We start from the raw sequence: 19,979 nt of genomic DNA, 5'->3' as shown, positions 1-19,979 counted from the left end.
AGCAAAGCAGGTGTGGGTCTCCACATCCACCAGAGAGGGAGTGGGGGAGGCAGACAGAGGCAAATACATGTCAGGGAGGGGTGGGAGAGTAAAACTGAAGCATGTTTGTGTCACACACCTACCAGCACAGGGTATCAAACCCTTGACAACTATGTAGTGCTATCAGAGTTTAACATATATGTGATGGTAAGTGACATCTGCAACAGGGATACAGTAAATATACGGTAGGTGACGTACACGTGCCTGTTCGCATGACCAGGTGCCAGCGTCAACACAGCCACACTCTCACAGGGATGCACACGCATTGACACACTTGGCAGGGCCAGAAGTACAACTCATCACTAGTGGGATTGCCACAATACATCAATGTGCAGGTATCACATGCACCACACGGGTCATACGGAGGTTGTATGGGCAAAGATTAGGAGGAGGTGTCAGACATCAGACAGCATGCTTCAGTATGCCCAGGGGGTTGTAATGAGTGCGGATGTGGACATATGCACCATACAACACACAAATGAACACACTGGGTGCCAGTACTGACATGCATGGGTGCATGTCTGAATGGGTGTGTGGTGGTCAACTGTGCCAGCAGGCTATACAAGGGCAGGTGATGGGTATACCTTAGCATCAGGCCACATGACAATGGTCTGCATTGTGGCTCAGGGCTGTCACTTCTGCATTTGCCCACACAGGTGGGTATTGAATCCCCATCCAGTCACCTGGGTGGCTATTGTGTGTGGCCAATGCTGTGCATCCACTGCCATGTATGTGTTCCTTACTCCATGACATGGATAGTGTCTAGGATGTGCACACCTCCCTCATGCATGTACAGTGACATGTGGAACTGTACCTGGGGTGTCTGGCCCATGTTGTGAACACAGGTTATCATCAGATGTGCCAGTCTTGCCCACCTGTGACAGGTACTGGTAATGGGCAGCAGGTTTACCCTGCACCTACATTGATAGCATGCTAACAGCATTTCTTGGTGTCAGTGGCATCTCAATACAGGACATGTTGTCTGGCATGGTATGTCTGTTGTGGGTCACATGTGAAGGCAACACAGGTGGTGCAGGTGTCCATTGGGGGAGGTGCACTGTCTGCATGTACATGCATATTGGACAGATGGACAGGGTGACATGCCCTATGTAGCCCATGTTTATCACTCCTTAGTTACTATCAGTGGCCAATATGCAGTGTACTACCCACATATTGGCTGTTGCCTAGGCATTTGTGTGTATGAGACATGGGTTGAGAGTGTGCTCTGGGTAATACTGGGGTTGCTAACTGTGATTGTCTGACCTTGCACCCCAGCCTCTCAGCTATTTTACATCTGTTATCCCAGTACAGTTGACATTGTAATATATCATAGGGCCACTATATGAGAAATATGCAAAACCCACTCCACATTGGCCACACACCTCTACACAGGATACAAGTTACAAACAGACACACACACCTATCATGTGTGGGAGTAGAACCCCTACGTAACTAGTTTATTACACTACAGCACTACGCAGTTATAGTATGCACCATGGACATTACTGGAGTCCTTCTTCCCCAAAGGTCTATTCCACAATGAATGAGATCAGCAGGATTACCAAAGTAGGGCATTTCAAATGTACTGCGAGTGAGTAATCTAAAAATGCATTTCTCCCTACACAGACAGTGAGACACACAGAAAACATCCATAACTGACATGTGTGGGTATAGAACCCATGACCGAGGTCTATATCACACTAAAGCATGGAGCTGTTGTAGGACGCACCAGGGGGATTACTAGAAAGCTCCTTCCCCAAAGGTGTATTTCACAAGGAATGACATCAGCAGGATTGCCAAAGTAGGGCATTTCAAATGTACTGCGGGTGACTAGCCTATAATGCATTGCTCTGTACACAGACATTGAAACACACACAAAACATCCATGGAACCCTGCCACAGTTCTAAATCACACTCCAGCAGTATGCAGTTACCGGATGTGCTACAAAGTTTCCAGAAGAGTATTTCTAGGTGGTTGACATCAGCAGCCTTGCTAAAGTTGAATATATGAACTGTAAGGAGTTTGAGTACCCTAAAAATCATTGTTCTTTACTCAGTTAGAGACAGGCAGGCACACACAGTTGTTAAGTCTACCTTACTACTTTCTCACACTACAGCAGTACGCAGTTACAGGACATGCTACAGAGATTACTGAGCTACAACCTTCCCAGAGGTGTATTTCTAGGTGGGGGACATCAACAGCCTTGCCAAAGTTGAGTATATGAATTGTAAGGAGTGTGAGTACTCTAAAAAGCATTGTTCTCTACTCAGTCAGAAACAGATGGATACACACCCACAGTTGCCAGGTTTGGGGTTAGAGCACCTACCTAACTACTTTATCACACTACAGCAGTATGCAGGACACGCTATGGAGATTATGAAGCTGCAGCTCTCCCAAAGGCGTATTTCACATTGGATGACCTCAGCAGGCTTGTCATAGTAGGACTATGGGGAGGGCGGTGTGTGCATGGGCCATACCCCATTCATCTAGGGGTTGACATGCCACACGCAGGCACACACGGGGTCATATGTCACAGGTACGTGCATACAGCTACTAGATGTATACACGTACCTGTGACATATGTCACAGGTATGTGTATACAGCTACTAGATGACTACTTCCTTGTACAGTCATGTTGCACAGCTGGCACATGCACCACATAGTCTGTAATGCTGACAGATACTGGTAGCTAGTATATGCAGTGAGTGACATCTGCACCTCATGTGTTTGGGGCCTTTTGGCTGTGTGCTGGGTGGGACAGGCCTGGATGGCTCCTTGTTACAGTGACCCTCTTCCACACATCTATGTACGTCTACCTTTGGCTTATTTTAGTGCGTTGTCCTGACATATATGTCTGTATTGCTATCCACTGTGTGTGCAAGGCATGAGTGGTGCATACTGACAAGTGTCTGCACTAACAACTGCAACTGCCAGATATGTCTGGTCCACTGGTGTCTGCAGTCATGGCCTTCATGTGTTTAAGTGTATGAGCATGCCCAGTATGGCAGTCTGTATTGAATTTGTGGATCATGTCTAGGTGGTTTGTGCTGTAGTGCTGACCTTTGTGTTGTACACAAACAGATAGCATGCTGTCTCTGTAATGTATCCATCCATCATTTGGCTTTGACTGTTACTATATTTCTGCATAGCGGGGGGCACAGATGACTGTTTCTACATTTCTACACAAGCGTGGGGGGGCACATCTGACTGTTATCACATTACTATGTAGGATGGGGGGGCACACTTGACTATTTCTACATTTCTACATTAGGTTGGGGGCACACCTGACTGTTTTTTCATTACTATGTTGGATGTGGGGGGCACACATGAAACATGTGCACATTCGCTATGACCATATTGGTATGTCAGGTACTCCATTTCATTCTGTATTGCTAACTATCATGCTGTTTAGAGGCGTACCAGTGTACTACAGATCATGGCTTTGGTTGCCCTACATTTATTGTCTGACTTCCTACCCTTCAGAACTAACATCCCACTGCCTGCCCTGCTGTGGTCAGTCTGTGTAGCCTGGGGTGGTTAACCATAGCCATCATTCAAGGGCCATGGCACAGGCTCTGTTTGGGTTTGTCTATACCTGTCCTGCTGGCTGAGACTGTTGTTGGGTATGTGATCCATCCTGGCTGGCATGTGTGGGTCATATAGACACACATGTCGCACAGCACATTTTCTGCAGTGGGTTTGTCACCCTGTGTAATACTGGCTACTATGGTGACGCCAGTATGTGTTACAGATGTCATGCTGCCACTATGGGTGTCTACTGTCTACTGCCATAACATTCAGCCACCAAATTCCCTTGCATGCTCACATCCATACCATAGCTACAGGTAAGAACACATTCTACTCCACTTGGCAATTGGTAGGTTGATTGACTTACCTTGCAGGTATGCCAGACTTGTGGATGGTGCTGGAGGGCTGCCTATGTTGGATGCACATCGTACACTCCCTATACATGGTTGAGCACAGGTAGTGTCATATTTGGCATCCCTTTTACTGTATGTGTGAGTCAGAGAGAGGTGTCATTCCCTGGGTCCCTACTGTGTCAGTGCATGTGCTATGCGTTGCCTCTTTGCCAAGGCCAGGGCATACTGGGAACACCTCCTTCTGCCTACTGGGGCAGGCTCAGGCTGTTTCTCCTCTGGGTTACTATGTGCCTGTGCAGGCCTTGGCATTGGTGGGGGAGCTGTGTGGCCCTGCCCCATGCTGTTCCTGCTGCAGCTGTTTCCACAGGATCATATTGTGTAGCATAGCACATACCATAACAATTTGGGTGCATGTAGCTGGTGAATACTGCAAGGCTCCATCGGATGTATCCAGATACCGGAACCGTGATCTGAGCATCCCAAACACATGCTGTATTATATGTCTGGCCTGTGCGTGTGCCTTATTATGGCATTGTTGTTCAGGTGTGTGTGCATTTCTGACGGGTGTCATCAGCCACGGCTCCAGTGTGTACCCAGCATCCCCCACTAGGTGACCATAGAGGATGTCCCCATTGGCAAATCTCTGGTACAGCTGTGGCAGATGCCATATGTGGGAATCATCATAGCTTCCAGGGCAGCCAGAACACATTCATTATAATGCCCTGGGCATCACAAACGACCTGGCAATTGATGGAGGGGATGCCCCTGTGGTTTATGTAGGCCCTATCCTGCTCACCAGGTGGTGCTTTGATGCATATGTGCATGCAGTCTATAGCACCCACTACCCCAGGGTATTCTGCTATTCTTGTGGAAGAGACTCATATTGCTGGTCAATACCTCACGGGTGTTGAGGAAATATACATGCTCACTGACATGTGCTGAAATGGCATCCAGGAACTGGTGGAATACTCTGGATGCTGACGCCTGTGAGATCCCCATGTTATCCCCAGTTGTGCTTTGGGAAGCACCTGTGGCTAGTATGCCTAGGCCTACACATACCTTGGTATCCACTGGGATTAGTTTGGTGTGTCAGGTGTGTCCAGCACAGCTCAACAATTTGCTGTAGGAGGTCTCTGTCCATCCTATAGTGCTCCACTATCTCCAGCTCATGTAGCCCTGGGTCTATACACTCTTCTCTGTCTCATCATTGTGGGTTAATCAGCAGCATTCACATCCTCACCACCCTCAGCCCCTTGTACATGTTGTTCTATGTTGCCTGCTGCAGCCCTTCTCATTTTGTAGGTTTGTTTGTTAAAATGTCCCTGCTTGTATACACCGGTGGTGTAGGGTGTGGGAAAAATGAGAGGTGAAGATGTTTGCTTAGTTTATAGTAGTGTTCTGGGCTCAGCTGATCTGCTGTCTGTGTAATTGGCTGATTCTGATACATTTTACCTGCCAGCTAAGCTAGTTCTCCTTGATTACCTTCCTACTGCTGTTTTCCCTTCCCATTGACTTCCTGTTTAAGCCTGTGTGTGCGCTGTGCAAACAGAGTGCTCAAATGTACACAATGCTGCTATTTCTTGGTTTAACTTTTTTTTTCTTCCTATAAGACCCACTGCGCAGTGCGCACACCCGCTTAGGCATTGTAAAGAGTGCTAGGCAGGTTTAGACACACCCCCTAGCTTAGCTGTGCTAAGCTAGGAGCAATCCCGAGCCACATGGCTCCAATCCGCTTACAGTATGCCTGATACACACCCCCATGATGTCACCTATATCCTAGTCCTGCAACCAGCTATTCATACTCTTACACTGTTGGGACCTGCCTCAAATCCTGGGGAAAATTGGGATTCACTATCCTTTCCCTCATTTGCATAGGATTGCCTGCTAATGCATAGTTATATGTCCCACACTGGGCCTCCCCTCTTATTACTCACTGGCCAGGTTGCCTTCTGCCTGCCATTGACTTGCATGGCAGAATAGGGATTTTAGTTAGAATGCTTATTTTAGGTTTATTTTATTATTTTCCCCCCGATCCCGTTTACATGCCGCTGTCCTATGCTTAAACAGCCGAGAAGGGCGAAAAAAAAATAAAAGTTGATTTTTTTATTTTTTACACGGTTTGCAATGCCAATGGCCTTATACTTGGCCATTGGCATGCTTCCTCAATGATATGCAACCTTTATTTGGAGCTGTCATAGCTCTGTTTCAGATTTTGCAGAAATGTACTCTGTTACTAACCAAGTATATTTCTGCAGATAGCACTAGTCTTGCATGGACTATTAAGATTCCTGGATTGCAAAATCACCTAATTTCCATGAATTTCTCCTGCAAATGAGGTGATTTGCATACCAGGGCTTAGTCCATGCATGATTAGTGCAGGAGCTTTCGTGCACGCCCCTGCAGGCTGTTCCTGGATCGCACGCCAGACATATTGCCTGTCAGAGCTCCTGCACTAATCATGTACGCCATGCAGGGCATAGAGAATCCAGGGGATTAACTCTGCAAGTAACATGAACATCTTCTTAATCATTGAAAAAGTTAGTACTACCTTAGTTATTTTTTCATCCTTCATGTTTAAGTTTCTCTATTAAATTAAAGCAATTAACATTAAGGGCATTGTCTATTAAATGCAGAACATAAAGCATTACCTAATATTTTTAAATACTTTCATAATTTTGCTTTGAAATACTTCTTATAGTAGATACAACATTATGTGCATTCTACAGAGCATCTTGTACAAGTAACATTATAGGAAATAAAAATTTAACTAAGTAATGGGCCATTTGTGTTAGGTTAATGAAATACCAGAACTTTGTGTTTGATTGTTTTGGTTTGATAACTGAAAAAAATAAAATAATGAAACCAGATAAAACTTAATTGTGAATATTCTTTAACTTATTTCATATCCCACACGTCCAAAAGATATTACAGATTTTGCCTAAAGTACTTTTAAAAGAAAAAAAATAGATTTTCTGTATTAACTAATAATACTAATATTAATTTTCATAAAGATGATGATAAATTCTCTTATCTTTCAGACTTTTTCAAAATATTTCAATGCAATATACATCTTTCTCTCCAACTACTGACTAATAAGCTCTTGAGAAGATAACTATTGCATTTACTATGTATTCATTAACAGCTAAATGAAGTGTAAAGTACAGTTTTGTACCTACCATAAATGTAGATGTTCGAGTGTTCACACTGCTGCAGTCATCACACTTGGGTTATCCTGCCATCAGGCGGTCCCGCAGTCGGCCAGAGTTCCAAAGTCTTGGTCCGGCGTCGGTTGCTGTCGCTGCTTCCCTGACGTCAGTGCGCCAGGGATATGTAAGAGACATCCAACACCATTTTCTTCAGTTTTTCTTGCCCCAGATGTCAGGTGCCCCAAGTTGGTAGGCAATACATATTGCTAATAAAACATATAAAAGGAATACCTTCAGTTACAAGCAAATCCACCACAAAGGTTGTACAGAATAGAAAGGTATAGAAAAGTTCAGCTAGGTCAGAGGGGATGGAGGGATGGTAACCTAGACTGCAGCAGTGTGAATACTCGAACATCTACATTTATGGTAGGTACAAAACTGTACTATGTGCATCGTGTTACACTGCTGCAGTCATCACACTTGGGTTGAATCCCAAAGCTAAGGATGGGCGGTGGAAGTAAACAGGGTTTGGAGAAGCTAGTAGGCCCTGCAGAACTGCAGTGGCAAAGCCAGCTCTGGTATTAGAGTATAGAGGTAAGTGTTAGTGCTTGGTGAAGGTGTGTACTGAACTCCAAGTTGCAGCCTCCAAAATATCCTTGGTTGGTACCCCTCTGAGGAAGGCTGTTGATGTTGCTGAAGCCCTGGTGGAATGGGGCCTAATGTTACCAGGTACAGGTTTCCCATGGTGTGTGTAGCAGAAATGGATACAATGTCCTATCCATTTTGAAATGGTCTGTTTTGAGATAGCCTTTCCTTGTGATCCTGCAGCATAGGATAAAAAGAGCTGGTCAGATTTTCTGAAAGCCTTAGTTTTATCCAAGTAGTAATGTAATTGCCTGTGAATGTCCAAAGAGTGTAGGAGCCTTTCCCCTTTGTTCTGGGGGTTTGAATAAAAGGTGGGCAAATGAATGGTTTGGATTAGGGCCACACTGGATACCACCTTTGGCATAAAGGAAGGGTTAGTTCATAAAGCGACTCTGTCTAGATGAAAAATGATGAAAGGCTCCACTGCCATTAGGGCCTGTAGCTCTGAGACTCTCCGTGCTGAAGTTATTGCTAGCAGCAGGGCAGTTTTCCATGATAGAAACTGTAAATCAGCTGTAAAAGCTGATTCAAAGGACAGTAGTGTAAGTTTTTCCAAAACAAAGTTGAGATTCCAAGTTGGTGTTGGTGCTCTCCGGGGCGGTCTTATATTCTTAGCCCCTCTGAGGTACTGTCTTAGTAATGGATGCAAAAATATAGGAGGATCTGTGTTGTATTGAGCTGAAATAGCTGAGGCGTGGATCTTAATAGATGAAAAGGAAAGTCCTTTGTGCAACATTTCAGTTAAATATTGTAGAATCTGAGGAATATTTGGGACAAGGGGATTTTGGCCTTTAGCCTGGTTCCAGGCGCAGAATCTTTTCCATTTGTCTGAATAGGCTTTCCTGGTGCTGGGCCTCCTGGCCTCCAGAATGACATCCATAACAGCTTTAGAGAGAAGTGTTGACTGGTTGTTTAGGTAATTTGCCATGCAGCCAGATTTAAAGTCTTTGCTGGCTGTGTAGAATCTGATTGTTTTGCTGAGTGAGCAGGTGAGGAATTAGAGGTAAAATCCATGATGGGCCTTGTGCCATGTTCCTTAGTATTGGATACCAGTGTTGGCGTGGCCAGTCTGGAGCAATGAGTATCATTTGTGGCCTCTCTAATCTGGCTTTCAGCAGCACCTTTGCCAGAAGAGGCAGTGGAGGAAAGGTATACACTGTTAATGTTTTCCAACTGAATGAGAGGGTGTCCACTTTCCAAGCTAGTGTGTGGTATGTCCTTGTGCAAAATTTCCGTAGTTGGTAGTTTTGGGGGGAGGCAAACAGATCTATGTCTGGGCTCCCCCATTTTTGAGTTATCATTGCGAATACTTGAGGATCTAGTTTCCACTCGTGAGGATATATGATGTTTCTGCTTAGATCGTCTGCCAATGTGTTTTTCTTTCCTGGCAGGAATTGTGCTTGTAGTTGAACTTGGTAGGTCAGTGCTGTGTTCCACAAGGTCATTGCTTGCCTGCATAGGAGGTAGGAATGTGTGCCCCCTTGCTTGTTTATGTACCACATCACTGTGGTGTTGTCCGTCTTTATTAGGAGTTGTCCTGGATGTAGGTGGTCCTTGAAAGCTGTTAGGGCATTTTGTACAGCTAGCATCTCTTTTTGATTGATATGTAGATGCCTTTGATCTGCAGACCATTTGCCCTGAGTACACTGTCCTGCCATGTGTGCTCCCCAGGCATAATCCGATGCATCTGTTGTTATAGTTTGCCTGGCTGTGGGTAAGGTAAAAGGCTGACCCTTGTTGAGGTGACATGCCTGAGCCCACCATAGAAACTCCTGTTGAAGGCAGGGAATGAGTAGTAGTATTGTTTCCAAGCTGTGGCTGTGTTGAGTCCATACGCTTTTCAGGTACCATTGTAATTTCCTCATATGCAGTTTTGCATATGGTATTAGTAGTATGCAAGATGCCATGAATCCCAAGGCCTGCAGAATTTTTCTTGCAGGGAGTTGGGTCTTTGTTGCCATCATTTTGAAGTATTGAGTCAGTTGTCCTTGCTTGTCTGGTATGAGATAAGCCATCTGGGCCATTGTATTTAAGCTGGCACCCAGGAATATTATGTCTTGTGAGGGCACTAGTTTTGACTTCTTTTCGTTTACTGTGTACCCGAGGCAACTTAATAGGTTTTTGACAAATGCCAGATGCTTTAAAAGAATGTCCTTGCTTTCTGCTTGAATAAGGCAGTCGTCCAGGTATGGATATATTTGAATTCCTCTTTGTCTGCAGTATGCAATTACTGGTGCCAGGCATTTTGTGAAGACCCTGGGTGCAGTAGATAAGCCAAAGGGCAGTGCAGAGAATTGGTAATGGGTTAAACCTGCTATAACTCGGAGGTATCTTCTGCAATTTTATCTGATAGGGACATGCAGGTATGCCTCCTTGAGGTCCAACGTTACTAGTCAAGCCTTCTTGCCCAGCATGGGAAGAAGTTGCTGTAGTGTTAGCATCTTGAATTTGGGTACTTCCAGATATGTGTTTAGAATTGAGAGGTCCAGAATGGGTTTCCAGGCTTTGTCCTTTCAAGGAACTAGAAAGAGTCTTGAGTAAAATCCTTGTCCTTGCTCCTGTGTAGGAACCTGTTGAATGGCTCTCATGTCCATGAGAGCTGTAATTTGTTTTTGAGCCTCTGCCCATTGATTTGGTGGCAGGTTTGGCATTCCTTTTATCCTTGGTAAAGTGTGAAAGTGGAATCTGTATCCTTGAGATACGATATTTAGGACCCATTTGTCTTTTGTGATGATGTGCCAGTTGTCTGCAAAAAGTGCTATTTTTCCTCCCAAGGGAGCTGCCAAGAGGGATTTGCTTGGCAGTCTGAGGGGTAAGTCATTGTGTTTGTCTTCTGATAGTTTGAGACCTGTCTTCTCCTCCTTTCTGGGTTGTGGCACCCCATTGTTGAGGCTTGTAAGAGCCTTGTGACTGACCTCTGCCCCTCGGGCATCTGTATTTGCCCCTCTGTGGTCTGTCAGAAGCTGGAAAGGACCAGTTTTTGGTTGGCCAATTTCTGCTGAAACGAGGGGGTTGAACCTGTAAAAAATCCTTGACCGTCTGCATAGATTTTGCCTTATTCTCCATTTTCTTTAAAACCTCTTCTGATTTTACACCAAATAAAACATCCTGCTGTAAAGGTGCATCCAATAACTTTGCTTTAACATGATCAGGTAAAGTTTGTTCTTTTAACCAAGCATGCCTACGTATGACAGACCCTGTCACTGCTGCTCTACAAGAAGCTTCCAATGAATCAAATCCACATTGCAAAGTATGTTTTCCCACTTGTTAAGCTGTATGCAACAAATCTTGCATTTCCTTGTAATCAGGCTGCTCTGTATGTGTGATCATTTTTTGTTTTAATTGAGACATCAAATATTTTGATATTTCAGCATGTGAAACTGGCAATTTAAGGCCCTCATAGCTAGAGTAGCTGAGGTATATACTTTCTTTCCCCATCTGTCTAGTGCTCTAGAATCCCTTTCAGAGGGTACAGGATTTTTAACAATAGAGGCCTTAACCCCTTTGGGACCCTGGGAAATGGTTTCTGGGTCAGCAACAGGGCTTTTATATAAGAATTTGTGTGAGTCAGGGACTCTGTAGTATCTGTCTGGTTTGGCTGGTGCAGGAGGTAGTGAATCTGGGTTAAGGCTCGATTCTGAATAAACATCATCCACAATGTCTAACACGGGTGGAATAGCAAGTGGTCTGTGCTGGGGTAGTAAAAGGAACTCTCGGAGCCTTTTCTTAGAATCAGAGTAATCCTGGCCTTCCCAGTGGAAATGTTCCCTCATGGTATGTAAAGTTTCCCCAAAAGAGTAGTCTTCTGGGGGAGATGCTGAAGGAATAGACTCTTTAGCATCAGAGTCTTCATAAGGGGAAAAGAATATTCCTGTTCCTCAGAAGAATCTGAGGAAACTGAAGCCTGGTCAGAGGAAGCGTAGTCCTCCTCCTGTCTAGGCCTTTTATCAGGAGGGGGATGGGATCCACTGATTAGGGTAATTAAGTCTTCAGCCATCTTAAGCATCTGTTTCTTAGGCATGGGGCCTTGTATTGGAGACTGCTGTACAGTCTTCTTTGCTTTTAAAGGAGTTTTCAGCTTTGCATAGGATTTAATAGTGAGTGTAGTCGGTCTGAAGACACCTTCTGCAACTGAAGGCGTTTCAACTGCACCAGAATCTCCTTCAGCCATAGAGTCAGAAGGGCCTAAAGATAAAGGTTGTGGAGGCCTAGCAATCTCAGCTTGGGAATCGGATGCCGCCTGGGGTTCTAAATCAGCGGTCATCAGGGGCTGCGTAGGTGCCTCACTGAAAACCGGAGAAATGGCAACTGGCCTAGCAGAGGCCTCGGAGTCTGGTTTGGGTCTCGGCTTCCTGTCCTTATCTTTGTGTTTTTTATGCATTCCAGTCGTCAGTTGCTCTGACGGCATGGTATAATTAAATTTCCTACCAAAATAATGTCGGGCGAAATCAAACCGACGTTTTATAGTTCGTTTGTTAAACCTAGCACAAAACCGACAACCTGTGACGTCGTGGTCTGGGCCTAGGCAAGTAATACAATAAGAATGAAAGTCCTTATGAGGTATTTGCTTCCTACAAGAAATGCAATTGTTAACTTTTTCTGACATCGGACTGAGGCAAGAAAAGGTTCCCCAATGGGGTACTTAGCTTTATTGAAGACTTCGGTCTGAAATTCGATTTGAAAATCTCAGGAGTCAGCCGACCGGCACTTGCAAACTGCTTCTGCTTCGGGCACCGCACGGCAAGAAAGACTGAAGAAAATGGCGTTGGATGCCTCTTATATACCCCTGGTGCACTGTCATCAGGGAAGAAGCGACAGCAACCAACGCCGGACCAAGAATTTGGAACTCTGGCCAACTGCGGGACTGCCTGACGGCAGGATAACCCAAGTGTGATGACTGCAGCAGTGTAACACGATGAACATCTATCATGTCAGCAGTGCACCGTGCTACCAACATGATAGTGCACTATTTAGTATTCATTAAATAGCTCTACATGTCATGTAGAGCCACAAAGAAAAGGGTAATGGCAAAATATGCTGTTGACAGCATAAAGAGCTGAACTCCATGCTAATTAACCAATCCAATACTGTGAAACTATTCAGGAAACTATAAAGCAATTGTGTGAACTCAGTGCAGCCGTTTACCCTGTAAACCAAGACTATTTGAAATACAGCATGATTACATGTTAGGGGCTACCACTGCTATTATTATTATGTTGTATGTGCAACAGGCTTTAAATCAGGGTCTGCTGTTGCTGCCAGACCCCAGGCAAGAAGAAGATGAGTGTTTAGACCCCATTTGACTTACCATGGACTGCATAGCACAGAAATTGCTAAGTTATACAGGATGGATGGGGAAACTCTGGAGGAACTATGCAACCTCTGCTTCCTCAAACTCAGGTTCCAGGGAAATCATGGAGAACCCATCCTAGTGGAAACAAAGGTATGTGCAGCATTACATATACTAGCTACTGGCACTTTCCAGAGACACACAGTGAATATATTAGGGGTGTCAAAAGAATCAGCCTGTAAAATATTATATCAGCTTTCAAATGCAATTTTACTACATTCAAGGGATCATAACTCTTTCCTATACAACCCACAGGAAAGAACAAGAACCATGCACGAATTTTATGTAATAACACACTTCCATGAAGTGTTGGGAGCTACTGATTGCACACACACACGCATACATAAAAGCCCCACCTTGTGAACAGGGAAGGAGGTAAATCAATAGAAAAAGGTTTCCACTCTATAAACTGTCAAGCTGTCTGTAATGCCAGAGAGATCATCTACAATGTCTGTGTAAGTAACCCAGGCAGTTTCCATGACTTACACATATAGCACACCTGCAAGCTGTACACCAGGTTTGCTAGGGATGACATTCCTCAAGGGGATCTAGTGGGGGTTGCAGGTTATGCACTTGCTCCCTGGTTCAAGACACTCGTGAGAAGTCCACATAACCCCACTGAGCAAGGATGCAAGAAGTTACAATCTGAAACTAGGAGTAACATAGAACATGTATTTGGATTGCTTAAATCAAGGTTCTGGTGTCTAGACAGATCAGGAGATGCACTGCAGTATGACCCGGGCACCTCTGCCAAAATAATGACAGTCTGTGCCATGTTATACAATATAATTCTCAGGAAACACCTTCAACAAGGACAGCAATGGGCAGAACCACAGTTTCAAGGACTACAGGGAGGGCAAGCAGCAGCTGCAACAGCAGACACAGATGAGGAGACTGAGGGAAAACCACCAGCTGCAGACGGTGCTAGAAGACAGAGGCATGAACAGTGTACCCTGGCTCTGGTTAAGAGGCAAAGGATAGCATGCACAATAACTACCTACGTAAGAGCGTGGGATCCCACAGACATACATATAAGAAAACTGATGCCAGTCAAAGTCCACAGCCTTGTCTTAATCATGTAATGGCTGTATTCTGATAGCATCAGACAAAGACATCCCCCAAGCACACACTTGTTTTCTGCAGTAATGACAAGGTTAGTGTAGAACCTGTAACAAAAGTATGAAGGTTACATAAAAGAATATCTCTCTCTGTCTCTGTATATATATATATATATATATATATATATATATATATATATATATATATATATATATGTACATATATTTATATATATATATATATACACACACACACACACACACACACACACACACACACACACACACACACACACACACATGTCTGCTGGATGAGCTCTCCTCACAGCTACATCCAGGACCATGACTCCATGACCTATCCTATCTGGGTGTGGATGCCACAATCACTGATTTAGCAGTGGAAGTAGTGTCATTATGGGAGAGGGATCTTGCACATCCATGTAACACTAGAAAAGTGGCTCTCAAGCCACATGGATGCCACCCTCCACCAGTAAATGTTTCCATCACATGCACTTCCCAATCCAGTACGTCATTCATCCAGTCCAAAGAGTCACCCACACAATTCAGGGCATCATGCACATCAGAGTGCACAATGTTTAATACTCATGCTATCTCTTCTGAGACCCTGGTGAAATGTGCCTATTCTTCCATTATGGCCCTACACATATGTCTGGAGGCATCTATTGACATGCCATTACTAGGAGGAGGGTGAACAGTAAGCCTTTTCTGAGTACCTCTACTAACACTCATTTATGGCACCTTGCCCTCATGATGTCTGTGGGGAGAAGCAGCCAGAGTAACCACACTACACTGAACAACTGTGTCATCCTCAACCTGTAATTTATTAAAAGTGTCTGTGTCATGGATATGTGTAGGCACACTGACTGTGTCTAAAATATGGGTAGGGAATGTGTGAGCCACAGCCTCAGTGTCAGACTGACCCTCTGTACCCCCAGACTGTGTCTCATTATCACCACCATCATCATCAGAGGCTACAGATGCTCTGACATCGGGTGGCTGGAGTTCCATAGTTCCACTGTCAGGATCAGCTATGGTAAAAAGCAACAAACATAAGAAGCAAAGAAAGAGAATATAAAACTGATCAAATATTTTTCTTAAGTGAAAGGCATATTAAACTGTAATAAGATGTTAAAGGAACACAAATTGTACTCTTTCTTAGACCTGAATCTACTTTATATACAGTTATAACAATACCATGTGCAGGTGGGCTTGCAAGCAACAACCCAGATGTCCCTGGAAGTGAGGAAGTTAAAAGAAAGAAGGCTGATAAGTATCACAACACAAATGATACAAGAAAGGAGAACAATTCCCTTTACTTATGCAGATCAAGAATGTTCTCATATAAAAATTTAGTGAACAGTTGGATCCCCCTAACACCCTCCTGTATCTCTCTATTACTGTGTCGTCTGACTCACACTTATCGCTGTCTCTACATATAATGATATAACAGTCCCACTTTCATTTTGCATACCTAGAAGTTCTGCTTGAGACATTTTGGGTCTGTTGTTCACATCAGCACCGATATCAAGGATACTGTGTGAACCCTGTATCATGCTATGTGGATCCTTGACAGTGGACAGGAACATCTCTGTTTCAGTTAGTGGTGGTTCAGCAGCAAGATCACCTCCTGTCGTCAACTGTTACTGGGAAATTGCAGATGTCCTATAGTGGACAGCGGTTATTATATTACTTGCTTGGTGTCATACCCAGGAGTAACTTCTGCCATGCCCACTGACAGCATTGATGTCATCAACCATCTACTGCCCTATCCTTTCTCTGACTGGATTGGTCACCTCTACCTCTCCCTAAGAGAAAAGCTCCATTGTGACCTAAAGCCTGGACAATTACCTAATTTTCTGCATCAGAGTATGATGGCCAGTGGGGTATAGAATTCTTCTTCTGGGCGCCATATCCCTGTATGAGACGAAACAGAATACAGACACAAAATTAAGACAGGCTGACTGTGAACTCAATTATGTATGAATGTATGCATCCATCATGCACACAACAATTTAACAGGTAATGATCCCTATGGCTAGACAAGTAAGGACATCACCCCAAAAAATATTGTCAATGAAATATCAAGAATAATACACAGCAATTCTATAATGCAGAGAGCAGGTTGTTGTAACTGTGTAATACATCACAGTATTAAGAATAATAATTCACAATGTAAAAGGGGAAAAGTAAAAAAAAGTATTACAGATCAATCTCCACTGCTTTGGAGGGCAGCCAGGTAGTTACCTCAAACTTAACACATTTCTTTGTGCTAACACAGGTAAAATACCTGACCTTGCTAGGAAACTATAGTACACTCATCAGCAAAACTGTTCAAATTCCAATACAATTAGAACTATAAAATATATGTTGAGTAGCATTTTATAGCAAACCTTTTGCAATGCAGACATAACTAATATACATGAAATATGCCAACAGCAAAGAGTAAAGAAAAGGCAAAAAGTTAAATAAATGATTTGTATTGGACACTGCAATTCATCCATAATGTTACGCTAAAAGCATCATGCAAAAAATAGCAATATACCTTGACAAGAAAGCAGTATATAAAGTAAATAAATTTCCAAAAGTTGTATGTGTTTGCAGTATAGAGTTCTCTAGATCTAGTCTCCCCACTACAACATTAAGTGCGTTAGCTACATGATTACCTTATATAATGCAGAGTCAGCCCTGTGAGCACTGTAAATATGCAAATGGGGGTTAAATCATTAGCATTCCTGAATGCCACATTCTTCACTAAGTGCACATGCTCTAAGAAGCAACACATTTTCATGCATATGCCCTAATAATAGAAAGAAGAACATTGAGAAATGTTACCTGCAAATGCTTGCAAGTGTCTATGATTAGTCTGACTGTAGGAGCATGTAATGCTTCACAATTTCCCATTTGATGTACACTTACTGAGGTTATACCAGGGAGGAGACACTTACCAAAACTTCTGAAAGTACTGATTGAGAGCAACATTACTGACATTCAAATGTTGTTTTAATGACAACAGTTACTGCCCCTTGCTGAGAAATGTTGTACATATTCAAGGGAGTACACTGAGCATTGATAGAGATATCATATATAAAAATATATAGCATTGCTCTTAGGAAATGATAGAAAATGGAATGAGGCCATAAAGAAAGAGAAGAGTACATCTGCAGTATTTGCACTCTTTTTTTTAAGAGCATCAAGCCTCAGTGGCCTAATGGATAAGGCATTGGCTTCCTAAGCCAGGGATTGTGGGTTCAAGTCCCATGTGAGGTGATATAATCTTCACCTATGAACCTATAACCCAGAGACTGCCAATGCTATGGAATAGACTTCCCATACATGTCAAACAGAGCACCTCACTGTCCCTCTTCCATTGAAATCTTGATTAGTGAATGGGAAATAGAAAATTCACTCCAGTGGTTCTACTTGACAGAGGCACTGGGAGCTAAGGTTGGGTGGCATGATGCCAGGATAATCCTATGGGCTAGGCCTGTAAAGGCTCCAGGGTCATTAGCCCAGTACACACCTATGAACCTACATGAGTACACCAGCATCCTAAATGTTGTCAATATCCTAATCATCCAAAGATTTAATGGGAAAGGACAATATTCATAACCTGCTCCTGTTGTACTTTCAATGTGACATGATACAGTGGTACACCTAAACACTTTTTCTCCTTGCTAATATATGTCTGTCTGTGGCAAATACGGAACAAAATCTTAAATGATTTTTCTTAAAATCCTGGTTTGAGGGTTGAAATCCTTGCAGGTTCCTGGTGCAAGATAACGCTGTTTAAACATCAGAAATGCACAATTCTAGTATATTTTTCAAAATGTGCTTCTTTTCTCTTCATCATTTGCACTCCATTTGGCATTCATCTCCATTGACTGGCAGCGATCAGTAGTAATATACGGCAGTTTATGGACCAAGGTAAAAACTGATCAATTTAATTTGGAATGCCATCGAAAGTGCAATTGAGATTGACAATGGTGTGCTTTGCTCAGCACTCTGGACAGTACTGATTGAAGAAATTCAACTTGTCACACATCTGTTTCTGTGGCATAATGTCTAAATGTATTGAGCTTATAGAAACAGTACAGGAGATGCAGGGTTCCAAACCTGTTCTCAAATCATTTTACTTAGGGAGGTCATAATAAATCTTGACAGACATTTTGGTGTATGAATGTGTTGAAGTGAGAAACTCAAGTAAGGTCAGTCTTGAGTAAAAGTGATAGACATCTGTGTCATTTTAAATTATAAAAATAGATATGGCATTGGACAACATGATTATGGAGGGAACAATTGACAATAACACATACAAATTTTTATTTGTGCCGAAACCTAAGATCCCCATCATCTTCGGCATACCTAAGGTGCATAAAAATGTAAGTGACCCTCCACTAAGACCCATTGTGTCAGCTGACTGTTCTAAAACTCTCCCAATGGCGAAATTTGTGGATCACAAGATTAAACATATTTGTAATAACTACAAACATATTCTGAAAGATTCATGGGACTTACTAAGTAGCATTACATCAAACCTTTTGACTGAGAACTTGATTTTTGTTACTGTAGACGTGGTGGACCTCTTCACTTGCATACCACACCAAGAAGGTATGACTATATTTGAGGACATGGTCTTCATGGATAATACCCTCACTCATGCAGAAAAAGTTGCTACAGTGGAGTTAATGGACACAATATTGAAATACAATTTTTTAACCTTTAATGGGGAATTTTACCAACAAATAAAAGGGGTAGCAATGGGTGCGGCCTGCGCACCCACCTATGCAAATATAGTATTAGCAGGATGGGAACTGAATTACATCCTGAACTTAGGATTCCAACAATATTGGTCTTTATATAAACGTTACCTCGACGACATTGTAATCTTTTGGACAGGAGGCAACGAGAAACTGACCGAATTCCTAGATTACATCAACAATACTACCCACTTTTTAAGAGTCACACACTCCACTTCACTTGACAAGTTGCAGTATTTGGATGTTGAAGTCAACAAGAATGCGAACAAGAAAGACCTAGAGACAAAAGTTTTCAGGAAAAATATGTTTTGCAATTCTTTTCTGCATTATAACAGCGCACACCCCCCACATTGCAAAAGGAATATCGTCAAAGGACAATTTGTGAGGGGGTGTCGCATGACCAGCAGAGAAGAGGACTTTGCAATTGAATGTAATACCTTGGAAGGTATGTTTCTAGCTAGGGGATACCCACCTGAGTTTATTAAAGATATCAGGAAAGAGGTGGAACAACATAGACAGACAAAATACAAACCTATTAAGGGTTGTGTGATCAATATTATGAATCCTAAGATAAATGATGATACTATGGATAAGTCTCCCAACACTAGCAAGAATAACACACAAGTGGACTCTGAATACCAATCAGCATTAGTTTTAGAATTTAATTTGTTCAACTCAAAAGTGAAAAGTATTTTTCGAACTGAGTGGGACAAATTTATATCTTTTTCAGACATTCCTAATATCAAAGAAAGAGTGCCAAAAGTGGTCTATAAGAATGCACGTAGCATTAAAAATCTTTTAGAAAACAATGACAATAACAAGTTGTTTGAGATGACATGCCCCAACAATAATACCTATGGAACATTTCATTGTGGACATTGCAAACAATGCCCTTTTATTTCTAACAAAAGAGAAATATTTCTAGAAGCTAGAGAAATTAATATATACAACACAGGTCATTACAATTGTGAATCCCAGGGGGTAGTTTATCTAGCTATGTGCTCAAAATGCAACTCCTACTATGTTGGAAAAACAGAAAGAATATTAAAGAGAAGAATATATGAACATCTGTATGAAATAC

The 19,979-nt window shown here is 42.8% G+C and overlaps 1 non-coding gene across 1 annotated transcript; it reads left to right on the top strand.

Annotated features, from left to right (window-relative positions):
• Window positions 1–17,335: 17,335 nt before the first annotated feature.
• On the top strand, window positions 17,336–17,408 carry TRNAR-CCU. Its single transcript has one exon. It is a non-coding gene; the product is annotated as a tRNA-Arg (tRNA).
• Window positions 17,409–19,979: the final 2,571 nt, after the last annotated feature.

Source organism: Protopterus annectens, chromosome 1.part1 (genome assembly GCF_019279795.1).
Source record: "Protopterus annectens isolate FY-2018-M chromosome 1.part1, PAN1.0, whole genome shotgun sequence".
In the NCBI taxonomy this organism is placed as follows: Eukaryota; Metazoa; Chordata; order Ceratodontiformes; family Protopteridae; genus Protopterus; species Protopterus annectens.
Note: the sequence above shows the minus strand (reverse complement) of the source record. Positions and strands in the feature narration are given on the sequence as shown.